The 13,651-nt window shown below is 38.3% G+C and overlaps 1 long non-coding RNA gene across 1 annotated transcript; it reads left to right on the forward strand.

The window, feature by feature from the left end:
• The first annotated feature begins 773 nt into the window (after positions 1–773).
• On the forward strand, positions 774–13,613 carry LOC309867494. The gene is made up of 3 exons (XR_014313205.1): positions 774–872; positions 4,933–5,023; positions 13,550–13,613. It is a non-coding gene; the product is annotated as an uncharacterized lncRNA (long non-coding RNA).
• Positions 13,614–13,651: the final 38 nt, after the last annotated feature.

Here is a 13,651-nt window from a genome sequence, read left to right on the forward strand (position 1 = left end):
GGAAAGAATTTGGTGGCAAAATTTTATATTTACTCATGAAATCCACCCCCAACTTCCACTCACAGATTTTAACAGGACGGTCAAAGGAAAAGCTCCCATGCTTACCGCCCTCTCTTCATGCTTCCCTCAGCTTCTTATGACACCCACTCTGGGTTTATTTTCTGTTGATTTTTTTTTTTTTTTTTTTTTGGAGTTCTTCCTGCTGAACCAAAAGCCACTTTTACTAGCAGAGGCTCTTTTTTAGAGAATACTTTGTATTTATTAGGGCAGAAAAGTATTAGAAAAGTATTTAAGTTAAAAAAAAAAATGACTTCCTTGGCCCTGGCTGAGGGTGAAGACAGAAAATGGTGTGCATTCAGTCCTCTGGCTCTATCCCTGCCCACCTATTCTCCCCGTGCCTGGCCCTGCCTCACGGGTTGCAAGAAGTATGTATCGAAGCCTCATGCATCAAATCTCAGTAAGATTTAAGCAATGCAGTGGGGTTGACAGAAATTGCCTGTCCTTCTTTTCCTAGGAATGCTGTTCAGAATTCTTGCTGAAGGAAACTCCTTGGTGCTACTTAATCTTTAAAATGATTTTTAGGGGCGCCTGGGTGGCTCAGTGGATTAAGCCGCTGCCTTCGGCTCAGGTCATGATCTCAGGGTCCTGGGATCGGGTCCCGCATCGAGCTCTCTGCTCAGCGGGGAGCTTGCTTCCCTCTCTCTCTCTCTGGCTGCCTCTCTGTCTACTTGTGATTTCTCTCTGTCAAATAAATCTTTAAAAAAAAAAAAATGATTTTTAAATGGCTATTTACATATGTGACTGAGTGACAAAGCGCGTGAACTGTGGAGTGGCTCTCTGCATTTACATGTGGGCTCCATACTCGGCCTTGAGTAAGTTACTCTACCTCTCTGTGCCTCAATTTCCTGGTTTGAGGTACAAGTTGTTGTGAGGATTAAATAAGTTAAAATAAGCAAAGTGCTTCAGAATAGTGTTGCCATGTGGTACACAGTCTGTTACAGATGAAGTATCTATGTCTGTTTCTCAAACATGAAGATTTGAAGACATGCTTGTATGTCAATAGAGTATTTTAAACTCTGAACAACAGTTGACCTTGGAACAATGTGGGGGTTCAGGGCCCTGACCTTAAGCTCAGTCAAAAATCTTCATGTAACTATTGACTTCTCCAAAACTCAAATACTAATAGCCTACTGTTGTCCATAAGCCTGATAATATGAATAGTCGATTAACACATGCTTTGTATGTTACATAATTTATTAAAAATATTCTTAGTGTCTTCTTACAGTAAGGTAAGCTGGAAGAAAGAAAATGTTATTAAAAAAATCATAAAGAAGAAAAAAAATACATTAGTACCGTACTATATTTGTTTTAAAAATCCAAGGTAAGTAGATCTGTGTGTTCAAAGTCGTGTTGTTCAAGGGTCAACTGTGTCATGTATGTGTATATATATATGTATACTGTATACTGTATACATAATATATATAAAATATATACTTACAAACTTATGTATATAATGTATTTTATATACATATACATATACATATATATATATATATAAAATTTGGGACTTGGCAAATAGTTGGTGAATTAATACCATCTAACAGAATAAATGTTTATCTAGAGTATAATTAGCTTTGTCACTGTTCAATATTTGAGGTGATCCATTGCTGCTAACCAATAGAGACAAGCATCACAGGGTTCAAAGTAGACTTATATGGATGAAGGGGCTCAGGCCTAGATAATAAAGAAAGAAACATGTACAGGGAACCACCACGAGTCATGTTCTGAGCTTGGCACTTTTCATGTGCCATTTCTTGTAAGTCTTAACAGCTCTTTTAAAGTAAATGTACTAAGTTGTATTGTGCAGATGAGGTCAATGAGCTCAGAACTGTTCAGTAAATTACTCCAAATCACACAGCTAGTAAGGTCATGGTGGAGGTCGGATTCTAATTCTATACCACTTTTTAGCACAAAACATAACATGAGAAAAGGACCAAGATAGGTTATGCAAAGGAAGTGATTTTACGAAGGGGTCATTATGAATAGATCATTGACAAACAAGGTTTATAATTCAAAGGTGGTTTGGTCTATCTTAGACTCAGCCTTGAGGTAGATATTCAAACCACATACAATCCACTTTTAATCCTGTGAACAAAGCCATTATACATTTCAACTGTAGACTCAAACATGGTCAGGAATGGAAAGTCTTAGAAGACCGTTTAGTTCAACTTCCTCAGTCAACAGCTAAGACTTCCGAGGTGAGATGAGCGCTTCAGTGTCACACAGGCAGTTAGCAGCAGAAGCAGCCAGGCTTCTCCCAGACCCAATACTCCTACCCTCACAGCATGTAGCAGAGCCAACCGGGACACCCCAGTTTTATATCCATCTGTTTAGATGCATGTACATCCTGGTTCATTTTAAATATTCCAATTTCTACTTTAGCATCTAAACCTAAAAAGAATATTAAGGAGATTCTAAAAGTTCTTTGGGAAGATGTAACAAATAATAATATTTTCTGGTAGAAAATAGAATTTATCTCTAGGAGCTTCTATTTTTAAAACTTGGCCAAAATTCTGGTATTGCTATATGGTGTCCGATGAGAGCAAAATCTACCCAGTGTCTGGGGAGGGGGGAAAACAGCCTTTTAAAAAGAAGGTGGTGCTTTTCTTCATGCAGAGAGGAATTAAAGGGATTTTTAACTTTTTTTGTGTGTGTTAGATTACATTCATTCAACAAATATTTAGAGTACCAAATAACAATAACAGCAGGACTCCTACTCTCCTTGCATATTTTGTAGCACTCATTAGTGAGCTGGGTTTTTGATAGTCATTGATTGTGCTTTCCTGTGTTCAGTATAGTAGATGGCTCCAGGACAAGAATCAGTGAGATTATGTCAGCTACCACTGATGGCCTTCTGTGGTGGTAGAAGGCGATGGCTCTCGACTATTCCAATGTTTGTGTTGTTTAGAACCAGGCCACATAATATGCACTTTCTTAGTTATATCAACATCAGTAATATGAAGTCTAAAGGCTTACAATTTCTTGCATTGTGTGTGCACCAGAAATTTATCATTAATAGCAGTAATTCTTATCGGGCTGCCAAGTTTGAGGTAGTATTAAAAAAAAAAAAAAAAAAAAAAAGAAAGAAAAAAAGGAAAGAAAGAAAAAGCTGTACCATCTAGCTATACCATAGTACGATCCTATATCATGGAGCCTAGGAGGCTTTATTAATGTGAGTTATAAAAGACAGTTATAAGGTGAAAAAGCATATTATCTACTGCTTCAGAAATACTGCATTATTTTTATAAAAGATTTTATTTATTTGAGAGAGAGAGGGAAGGAGAGAGCACAAGCAGGGGGGAGAGGAAAAGGAAGAGGGGGAATCAGACTGCCTACTGAGCAGGGAACCCAACTCTGAGCTTGATCCCAGGAGCCAGAGATCATGACCCGGGCTGAAGGCAGACACTTAACTGACTGAACCATCCATGCTCCCCAGAAATATTGCATTATTATAAACAGAACAGCTAAAGATGCTAGATCTTGGGAATCTCAAACTTTTCTACCTAATCTTCAAAATGTGCCAAACATCATCTTGGTAGAAAGGGTTGCGATGGTAATGTGGAAAGGAAGGAGGTAACAGCGTAAAGATAAAGACAAAGAAGGAGGGAAGTACACAATTCTAAGTGATTTTTATAGCAGACACTTAGTCTAAGTCAGCAAATAAATTGCCAACTGACAAGAAACTGGCATACGAACTAAGCAAGTTTCTCAGGCCAAACGTCCAGAAATAAAGGAACGCTGGTGGGACTGAATAGGAAGGGAAACCACAATAAGCCACAAGTTAGTTGGATATTGTCAGACCGAAAAGGTCCAGCAAAGATTTCCTTGCCATATAGTATAGGGGGTAAAGCCCCACTTCCTGAAGACGATATTGAAAGTCAACAATGATGGAGCGACTGATGTTCATTCATCATATGGGTCTATTTCCATAAAATTCTATGTTATAAAATCAATTTGGGGTTTAAGGGACCAGCATCACAATCTTAGGGATTTTTGTTCCTTATAAACCATCTGGTGGAAAAGTCCTGGTGAACTATGTGGTGATGACAGGAATCTCTATAAAAATCCACAAATATGATGGCCAACACATACTCAGTCCTCAACAGTATGCTTACACAAACACAAGGGAGATGGTGCACACAATGATAACATGGATACTTTACTGATATCCATTATGGAAAATCAGCACATTTCATGCTCAGTAAATTGGTCACTAATATTGGTGACATACAGATGTTATCTGATCAGTGTGGTTTTCATGCCATTCAAAGCACTGAAGGCAGGGTTGAAACCCTTAGGCAGAAATTCCAAGAACAACACTGCGATTTGAATTTTCATGAATACAATCAGGCAACTGGTCTGTTAAGTGCTGAAAGACATTGCAAATCTGGCTATGGAGATGTTAATAAACACCTTTTGCTTAGTATAGAGAGATGATGGAGAGTGTAGTGTGGTTAGTTCAGTTAGTGAATACATTTTGAACCCTTACACTATGTTTAGCTCCTGTGGTAGGCAAAACACAGTGCCTTTTTCCAAAGAGCTTACTATCTAGTAAGGCATCTTGCAATTCAGAAATATAATTATATTGATAGCATTTATAAATACTACCTAAAATACAGATGCTTTCTCATATCACTGGTTGGTCAGACCATTTTCTATGTAGCTTTCGAAGAATCTTATTCTGGATCCATATTGATTTAAAGAATCAGGAAGATGTTCAATCTATGATGATATCAAAATAACATGAAACTAAATCTTGAATCCAACCACATACATATTTTTTTTTGTATTCTAGACAGACCTTTGGTTAATAATTAGAAAAATGAACTGCCAATATTAAATTGGTGACTTATTTTGGTCTGACCTTCCCAGATCCTACCTGGATTCCAAACATTTCCCAATGGCTCTTCCCGCAAATGGTGGGTAACTTGGGAATTCACTCTCCTTCTGGCACCAGCAAAAGGTAAGTAATTATTCTCTTGGTAGAAGACAATGTTGCTTTTGTAAAATCGATCAAACATTTGTATAAATTTGTGGTGTTGAGATGAGTATCAAAATAGCATGGATTTCATTCGGGTAGTTGCCACTTTGATGAGTTTCAGTTAAGGTAATGTTAGGAAAGTTGGTAAGTTTCAGATGTGTTGACTGCACATGCAGAAGGACAAAACAAGATTCCTTTTGCAACCACTCTTTCAACCTATAACTCGGGGTCAGCGGGGAGGGCAGGGCAGCCATTAGAGACTCTGGGAGATATAACTTACTCTCCTGTATGTGACTATTTTGTTTACAGTTCACTTGTAATCACTTTCTGAGAAGAGCAGTAAACACTAAATATTTAAGGGTAATGAAAATTTAGGCTGAATATCTACTTGTATCATGGGAAAGTTTTTCTCTAGCTGCTCTGTGGTACCAGTGTCTGTGACTGTACGTCCCACTGAGAAATATAAAGAGTTCCAAAGGGTAAAATTAAGGGTAGAGAACATCTGACCTCAATCATGGGCGTCAGGATAAGAAATGCATAACACATGCTCATAGCTCAAAAGCAGTGATCTCGAGGTTACTGGAGACAGATGGCAGCTGTTCAGTTGGACATCTGGATCTCAGTGGCTCCAGAATGGGATTGTTCTCACATGAGATCTGTCTAGGAGAAGCTCAGCCCATCTTCAGTAACGGCTGTGAGAATCTGATTTCATCTTCACGTAGCACCCAACAAATAGTAAATTTTTACATATACACAAGATCCTTGTTTCTGGAAAGTAAAGGTTGCCCCAAAGCAAAATATTAAAACAAGAAGGATCATTCTGGGGTTGTATGGCTCTGTCCAAATTCAGGCTTCATCATTAGTGCCTACACTCAAAAGCAATGAAGGGTACTGTTAAGGGTCTTGGCTGTCTTCCAGTATTATTTGACATCATCTAAATACATATAACATTTTACCTACTTTTTAAAAGTTCAGTTTCGTTCCCTCTTCTGAGAAGAGTATAAACAGCAAAATGCTGATGGGTAATAAAGTTCAGCATATGCAAGGTTGGGTTAGTATATAAGTTTAGTTGTCATTAATTTCAAATGGTATTATATAACTATTATAATTGGTAACTAGGAATTATGAAGTATTTATATATTTAAATATATACATTCAGCTAATCAAATTTATCAGTGTACCAAATAAAGGAATTATATTTAAATTCTTAAAAATTACAAGGTTAAGACTGGTAAAACATAGATAAGACTTTGGGATAGACATTTGAATGAATGGAAACAACTTCTTGGATGCAGGCCACCAGTGCAAAGTAACTTATGAATGTAAGTATGTTGTTGGCATAGTCCTTGTTCAACAGTGGAAATTTTTCCTATAGCAGATCATAAAAGGTGTCATAAACTACATTTGTATACTTATGTAGACTGTTTTGTTTTGTTTTGTTTGTTTCTAAACTTTTATATAACTACTTGGTACAAATCCCAAACCATAAAATAACTGAGGTTATTTTAAAAACAGTTTGAAGGGATAAGTTTTTGCTCAATTTACTTGTTATTGCTATTTATGTAAGAATTGTACATTTTAATTGCTGTAATTGGCTGCAATTGGCTGGGACAGGGGCTTAGCAAAGACTCTGGAGTCTATCTCATTACTGCATTTGCTCAATAAATAAGCACCTTTCTAGAAAATACACTTTCTTTAATGTGTGACATAGTGTAATATTTCAATCAACTCTTCAGAAATTGAGAGAAGTTCTTGAAAAGACTGAGTTAAGATTCTTTAGAAATGGAATTCGGTGTAGATTTCAATTTAGTCCATTCTTAAACAAATGAGAAGGTGAAACAACTTAATTTCAAAGTATCAGTCATATGTAATGGGGGGAGAGGTACAACACGTAAGATAAAAGGCCAAGACCAATTATATATGTCCATTAATCATCATTCTTCCAAGGACAAAGAGACGGAATGATCCCATAAATCCTTGATCGCAGTTGGAGACAGTGAGGGAAAGTTGGGTGCAACTTAACTGTTCAGGGGTCATCAAACCAAAATCTTTTTTTAAGCCGACAATGTTAGAGTCTGGAGATGTTACTCTGAAGCAGAGTGTGGATGACTGTGGGCTGCTGGTACAGACAGAACAAAATGAAACTACATGTGAAATGATCACATAGAACCAATGTCCCAAATCTGGCTGCTTCCAAGCACGTGGGAGGAAGGAAAAACAGGATGGGAACTCAGTCCTAAAGAAGTTCATATCATTTTTGGGGCACCTGGGTGGATCAGTGGGTTAAGCCTCTGCTTTCGGCTCAGGTCATGATCTCAAGGTCCTGGGATCGAGCCCCACATCGGGCTCTCTGCCCAGTGGGGAGCCTGCTTCCTCCTCTCTCTCTGCCTGCCTCTCTGCCTGCTTGTGATCTTTGTCAAATAAATAAATAAAATCTTTAAAAAGAAAAAAAAAAGAAGTTCATATCATTTTGATAATAAAATACCTGTTATACACTCCAAACCAGACAGAGGAGTACACCTACAGGTCCTGATGATCCTGATAAATGGGGAAGAGTTCTGGTTAATAGAAATAAGCCAGGCAGAGCTGGTGGGGAAGTAACCTTGAGGGGTAAATCAAGCATCTTTGGAAGCTGCTTTTAAGTCTTCCACCTGTGACCAAGGGGACTGGAGTCATAGCTTGGACATCTGGGAGGATATATAATACTGGAAACCAAATTTTAAAGGGGTACCCTTGTACCTCCAGTGGAAAGGAAACCACATTCTCGTTTTGTTTGGGGATAGGACATAAAGCTCAAAGACAGATAATCAAATGAATCTTTAAGGCATGGCTCTTGAACTTGAGCATTCATCAGAATCCCCTGGAAGACTTTTTACAACACATAGCTGGTCCTGCCCCCAGAGTTTCTGAATCAGTAGATCTAGGGGTGACCTGAGAATTTGTAGTTAACCAGCTCTCAGGTGCTGCTACTGCTGCTGGTTTGGGAACCACATTTTGAGCACCGGGAGTTTAAGGAATACTGGACAAAAGGATATGTACCTTACAGAAAATTAGGATTTGTTCTCAGTGTCTCAGTGGAATCTAATCAGTAAGTTTACATGCAGTTAAAATTAAAAAATGAGCAATGACCACCACTACTAATTTGCAACAGTCAACCTAACCTCACAAAAGACTCCTCCAATGGAAAAAATGGGAAACTCTTTCCACGGTACACATTGGCTTTATTGGCTGTGGTCTTAGTCAAAGCACAGAATGAACCTTGGCCAGCAGCATGAGGTCTCTCAAGCTTGCAGCTGTTGGGAGGAGGCTGCTCTGCCAGTGACTCTGGGCAGGAAGTGCCTCATTAGAACCGGTGCATCTATTTTATTCAACTCAGAATAAAGTTAAAAAAAAAAAAAAAAAAGGGCAAAACTCCCTAGGTTTCTCCAAACTTCTCCTATACAGCCCAACCTCCCCAAAGCCACCATATCAGATAGCTTTACTGCGATGACTGCCTGACTTCTGGTAACTGGCAGCTTGAGGTTCAGAATGATGGGAAGTTTTCAAAATGCAAAGCCATAAATCAAGCCTGTATCTTCACTCACGGTGGGCTTAATGATAGCATAAATAAAATGGAAATCCAAAATGACAGACAAGCACAGGGCATTCAGACTGAAAACCTATCTGAAAGGAGGCCACTTTCCACCCAGATCCAGACTGCCAGGAAGCAGTCCACAGAGAACATTAAAGACCAGTGCGACGTGCATCAGTGCGCAAGTTCACGGCACTTCTCACCGCGCCGCTTTCCAGGACCCTACATCAGATAAAGGGCGTAGTGCTACCGCGGTTTTGTTTTGTTTTTCTTTCAAGTAAACAGTTTAAAATGTGTGTTGTTGAAGGCAACCCAGCTTCCTCTGTGCTCAGATCATTTTACAGAACTCCTGCCATTCTTCATTGCCTTCTCCAGCTAAGTGCTCAGCAATAATGGACAAACAAAATCTAAACTAGCATTACCACTACCCTAGGGATAACACGGAATACGAGTTATGCAGTATGATCTGATAATAGCTGGCTTCAAGAGCTGGGGAAAAAGAAAAAAAACCAACCACCTTGTACAGGGGATATATTCGAAACTTAGAGTTTAAATCCTATGTGCAACGTGACACACGTTTTGGGAATTGCTCTTTCGGCTTTCAGGTAAAAAAGATGACATAAATAGGTTCTCCTGATAGATGAAGTACGTGTAAATATGCTCTAAAAAAGAGCTATGCATCATCCCACCAGGGTGAAGAGAAGCAATTTTGTTTTACCAAAAGGAGCATTTCACCCCTGGTGAACAGACCAGCCTACGTCACTAGAAAAAAATATATATATATCAGTTAATTACTAATATCACTAGCTCTTTATTTTTTTTTTTAAAGATTTTATTTATTTGACAGACAGAGATCACAAGTAGGCAGAGAGGCAGGCAGAGAGAGAGGAGGAAGCAGGCTCCCCGCTGAGCAGAGAGCCCAATGCGGGGCTCAATCCCAGGACCCTGGGATCATGACCTGAAGGCAGAGGCTTTAACCCACTGAGCCACCCAGGGGCCCCCTCACTAGCTCTTTATGGTTGCCATTTATTCTGATGTCTTGAAATGTAGGCACAGTGCAAGCAGGCATGACTCTAGTCCCTGGGCCGGCCCAAGTAAAGGGCATAAATGTGCTTCCAAAGATCCTTGAGGAAATGACTATGAAACCTAGAGAAAGAAATGAGAGAGAGAGATAGACAAACATACATTTGGAGGAAATATTTCCAATTGGAATAGAGTATTTCAAGAACAAAGGGAGATGCACTATCTCAAAGCACATATTTTCACCTTGTTGGCCAAGTGTTTTAAAAGCCATTTGAACCTCCTGGTAGCTTCAAAAATACACCTGACTCTAAATTAAAAATTTGTAAGAAAAACAAAAACAAAATGAAACTGTAATTTGATAGAAAACCTGATACTACAACATTTAGACTTGTCCCTTAAAAAAAAAAAACCTATTAAGAAAATATTAAATCAGAATAAAAGGGAACCGTCAATTAGTGACTAATGAGCATATAATATAATCCTCCCTTCCCTCAAAATAAGATCTTTTCTTACTTTTAAATGTAAACTGTTTAATATCCATCAATTTTGTTTTAAAAAAATATTGCTTCAAACCATTATTCTGATCTTTTACTTCCCATCAAGTATCAGCTAAAATGACACAGAGCTCTAATACTTAAGTGTAAATTGTACCTTTTTAAAAAAATTAAATAATGCCAGTCAAAATGCTTTACGAAAGAATACTGTAGGAGAGGAAGTCAAGTCGTGGTGATGTACGGAGTGATGACAGAAGACAGTGTGGGCATGAATGTCCAACACCTGCCAGTCTGAGAAAGACACGGCATTCATTCTGGAATAGCAACTGTGTGACTTCAGTGCCTTAAAACATAGCAAGTTATTGTTAGAATTACAGGCAAGGAGTGTGGTATGGCACTTTTTTGAGTATGGTAGCCTTTTTGTTTTTTCATGTTCCCACCTCTGTGCTCCCTGGTACAAGACTCTACCTTTTGAAAGGTGGAGGTCATTGGATTATATATTGTTTTGACTATCCTCCTGAAAGGAAACTAACATGGTGCTATGTTTAGAAATCTAGTATTTTCCTGCAGAAAGCGAGGCAACAAGTTCTCATCCACAACTGGTCACATGGCTTTGTACCATGTCAGAGTCAAGCTGTGTTACGGAAGATACCCAGCCACAGAAATACTCCTCGGCTTTCAGCCAGGGGCACTCAGACTCACTGGTCATTTAGATCCTTTTGCAATTGGCTGGTCCTGAAAGACAGGCAGGTGCTACAAACCTCTGACAGTCTGCCCCCTCATTGTGGGTCGCAGTTATGAGACTTCAGAGGTCAACAGTGGGGGCTGATCTGGTGGGACTCTTTTCGTGACCTGAGTGGGGTTTGGATCTAGGGAGGATGTGGGCCTAGATGTAGATACAGCAGGAGAGGCTAAGCTGGGGGCAGATGAGGTTAGAACTTGAAGGTCTGCCTGGTCTCACCAGAGCAGAAAAATTGGTTTACTTTGTTACTAATCAAAAGCAAGGAGACTTCTCTGAAATCTGTTTGGGGGCTTGGACTCTGAAGTCCTGTTTCTAGATGTAAGCATTTCTCCTAGCCTTAAATTAGATGTGTCGTGTTTTGTACGGAAATGGAACTAAATGGAATCTTTCATGGTTTAAATTTCTTTTCTCAAATAGGGATAAGCTGATGTTTTTATTGCTAAACATTTGAGAACTTAAAAGTTGAAAGATGTAACTATTTTTATATCATACTTTGGTACATGAAATGCCTTTAATATACAAACTTTCCCAAATTTACTTTCCAGCTTACGGTTCATGGTTTAGTTTTGATCCAAGAAAACCAGATGCCTTCGAGAGGGCAGCTTCCTCATTTGAAGGCCATGAAAATCACAGATTTTCTTTCTTTCTTCTTAAAATTAAATTGAGAGGAAATACTGGGATAGTTTGAGGAGAGGGTGTAAGAATCTTAGAAAAGGAATAATTTACTCAATGATCATTCCTATTCTTAGCTATTATATGATGTAGAGTTGGGTTTATAGTACAAATCCTGAGGAGAACAATTTGAGATTCCTAACTCCTTGCTAAAAAAAGTTTTGCTAAGTAAATATACCATCTAATTATATGTAAGAATCTGGTCCCATTAAAAAAAAATTGCTATTTAACTATAAGATTAAATATAGATTAAAGAAAATATAACAATTACTGTGACTTGAAATACAATTTACATACCATTGACCAGAGCCTCAAAATGGAAAATGCATTTACCTCACTTGAAGGGATAAAAATGAAAAAAAAAAAAAATTGGCTTGTTTTCTTAGCTAAGTAGGTAGGCACTTTTAACCCACATAACCTTTAAGTCCAAATGCCTTATGTGTATTGTTTTGTTAAGCTATAGATCTTATCTCTTTTATTAGTGCAAATATGTAAACTATAAGAAAAGCTGGTGATTCTGGGAAACTGTATGCATAAGCTGTTATATAACCAACTGGTTTTCAACCTTTAAATCAGACACTAGTAAAGGAAGTAATAATAACGTTAGCCAATGGGAAAAACATCCAGCCAGATTTCTCCCAGCTGTGTTTCTCCCCTCTGTGGCCTTCAGTAACTTCAGTGGAAGTTCAGTGTGTTTAGGGAGAAAGATGGCCAGAAGAATCAAAATTATTAAACCAAAAAGGTCAATCTTCAAATTAAGTCTTGGACCAGGCTCAGTGCAAGAATAAGGTTAATCCCTTCCAGTGTCCCAGTATTGTAAGCAATATGGCTGATCGGCCACAACTCAAATGGGGCTGATATCAGGAGTTATCCTGCCCAAGGGGTGAATGAAGGAAAAATAGTTGTTGGCTTTGAAATGTACAAATCAAGCTATTAGTGTTTCCTTAGCATTCCTTTTGATTTCCAACTCGAGCTTACGGTGACTGCAAGAGATAGGAAAAATCCTCAGAAAAGACAGGTCCTTGGATTGAATTCCATATAAACAGAGGGCCAAGGAATTTTGACAAAATTGTTGCTCACAAAAAGTTGACTTTGCCTTTGAAGTTCTTGTGTGTTCCATATTTACCGTCAGACACCTTCATTCATCCAACAGTAGCACAGGGTGTTCAATAATATGATATAATAGCTTTATTTTTTTTCAGATTAAAAAAGGTCTTTCATAAGATCCTTCTCCATTCTGTTATAAAATCATCAGCTAATATGTTTTCAAGGATTTGCCAGCTAAATAATCTGTGCTACCTTCAACTTTCAGGTCTAACTGGCCTGATGTAATTTTTTTCCTTTTTTTAATGGCCACAGATGTGTGAATAGTGGTTTAAACCAGTTCCTACTAAAAAGAATGGACTGCCTGGAGTTCCTCCTGACACATTAAGGGAAAAGCTATTTAACTTAAATCCACAGGACTTTTTAATTAAATCCATAGAATTTAAATAAAACGTGTTCATATTCTCCCTTATTTTCTCCCCAGTAAGTCATTTCGATCCAAGGAGAGAAAATATTATAGTGTTGTTCAAAACATCAATGAAAATACTGACATAATTTCTCTCTACCCCCAATATTGCTCTGGTGTGATATAGGTTCTGAGAAGCACCAGGACTGAGAGCCACTCTTTCCAAAAGGGCTACTCCCACCGAACCTTACTGTGCTCATCAGCCCATTAACAGCTGGAAGTCCTGAGGTTAGAGAAAACAAAACAAAACCTGTTCAATTTTGTCTAATGCAGAATTTCTCCAGCTAGTCTGAACACATCACTCCTTTTTTCATGGAATCCCTAATGCCAAACAAACTGTACATCATGCACAGCTGGTTTTGTGTTTCCGTTTTCCTTCCTAGCACAATGACTGGCCCCTACTAGGAGCTCAACAGATTTCCGTAATGGATAAATAATAAAATGCATGGCTGTCCTTCCCGAGGTCATGTAGATTGCATTATGTAATTTTTTTCAGATCAAAGATCTCTGTCTTCTGCAGTAACCACTGGTACTCAAGTTCAGAGACGAAGAGTACCGTTTCTTCTGGACATTTAACTATAGTAAGTTTGTAAAACAT

This window comes from Mustela nivalis (assembly GCF_964662115.1).
Source record: "Mustela nivalis genome assembly, chromosome: 6".
Lineage (NCBI taxonomy): Eukaryota > Metazoa > Chordata > Mammalia > Carnivora > Mustelidae > Mustela > Mustela nivalis.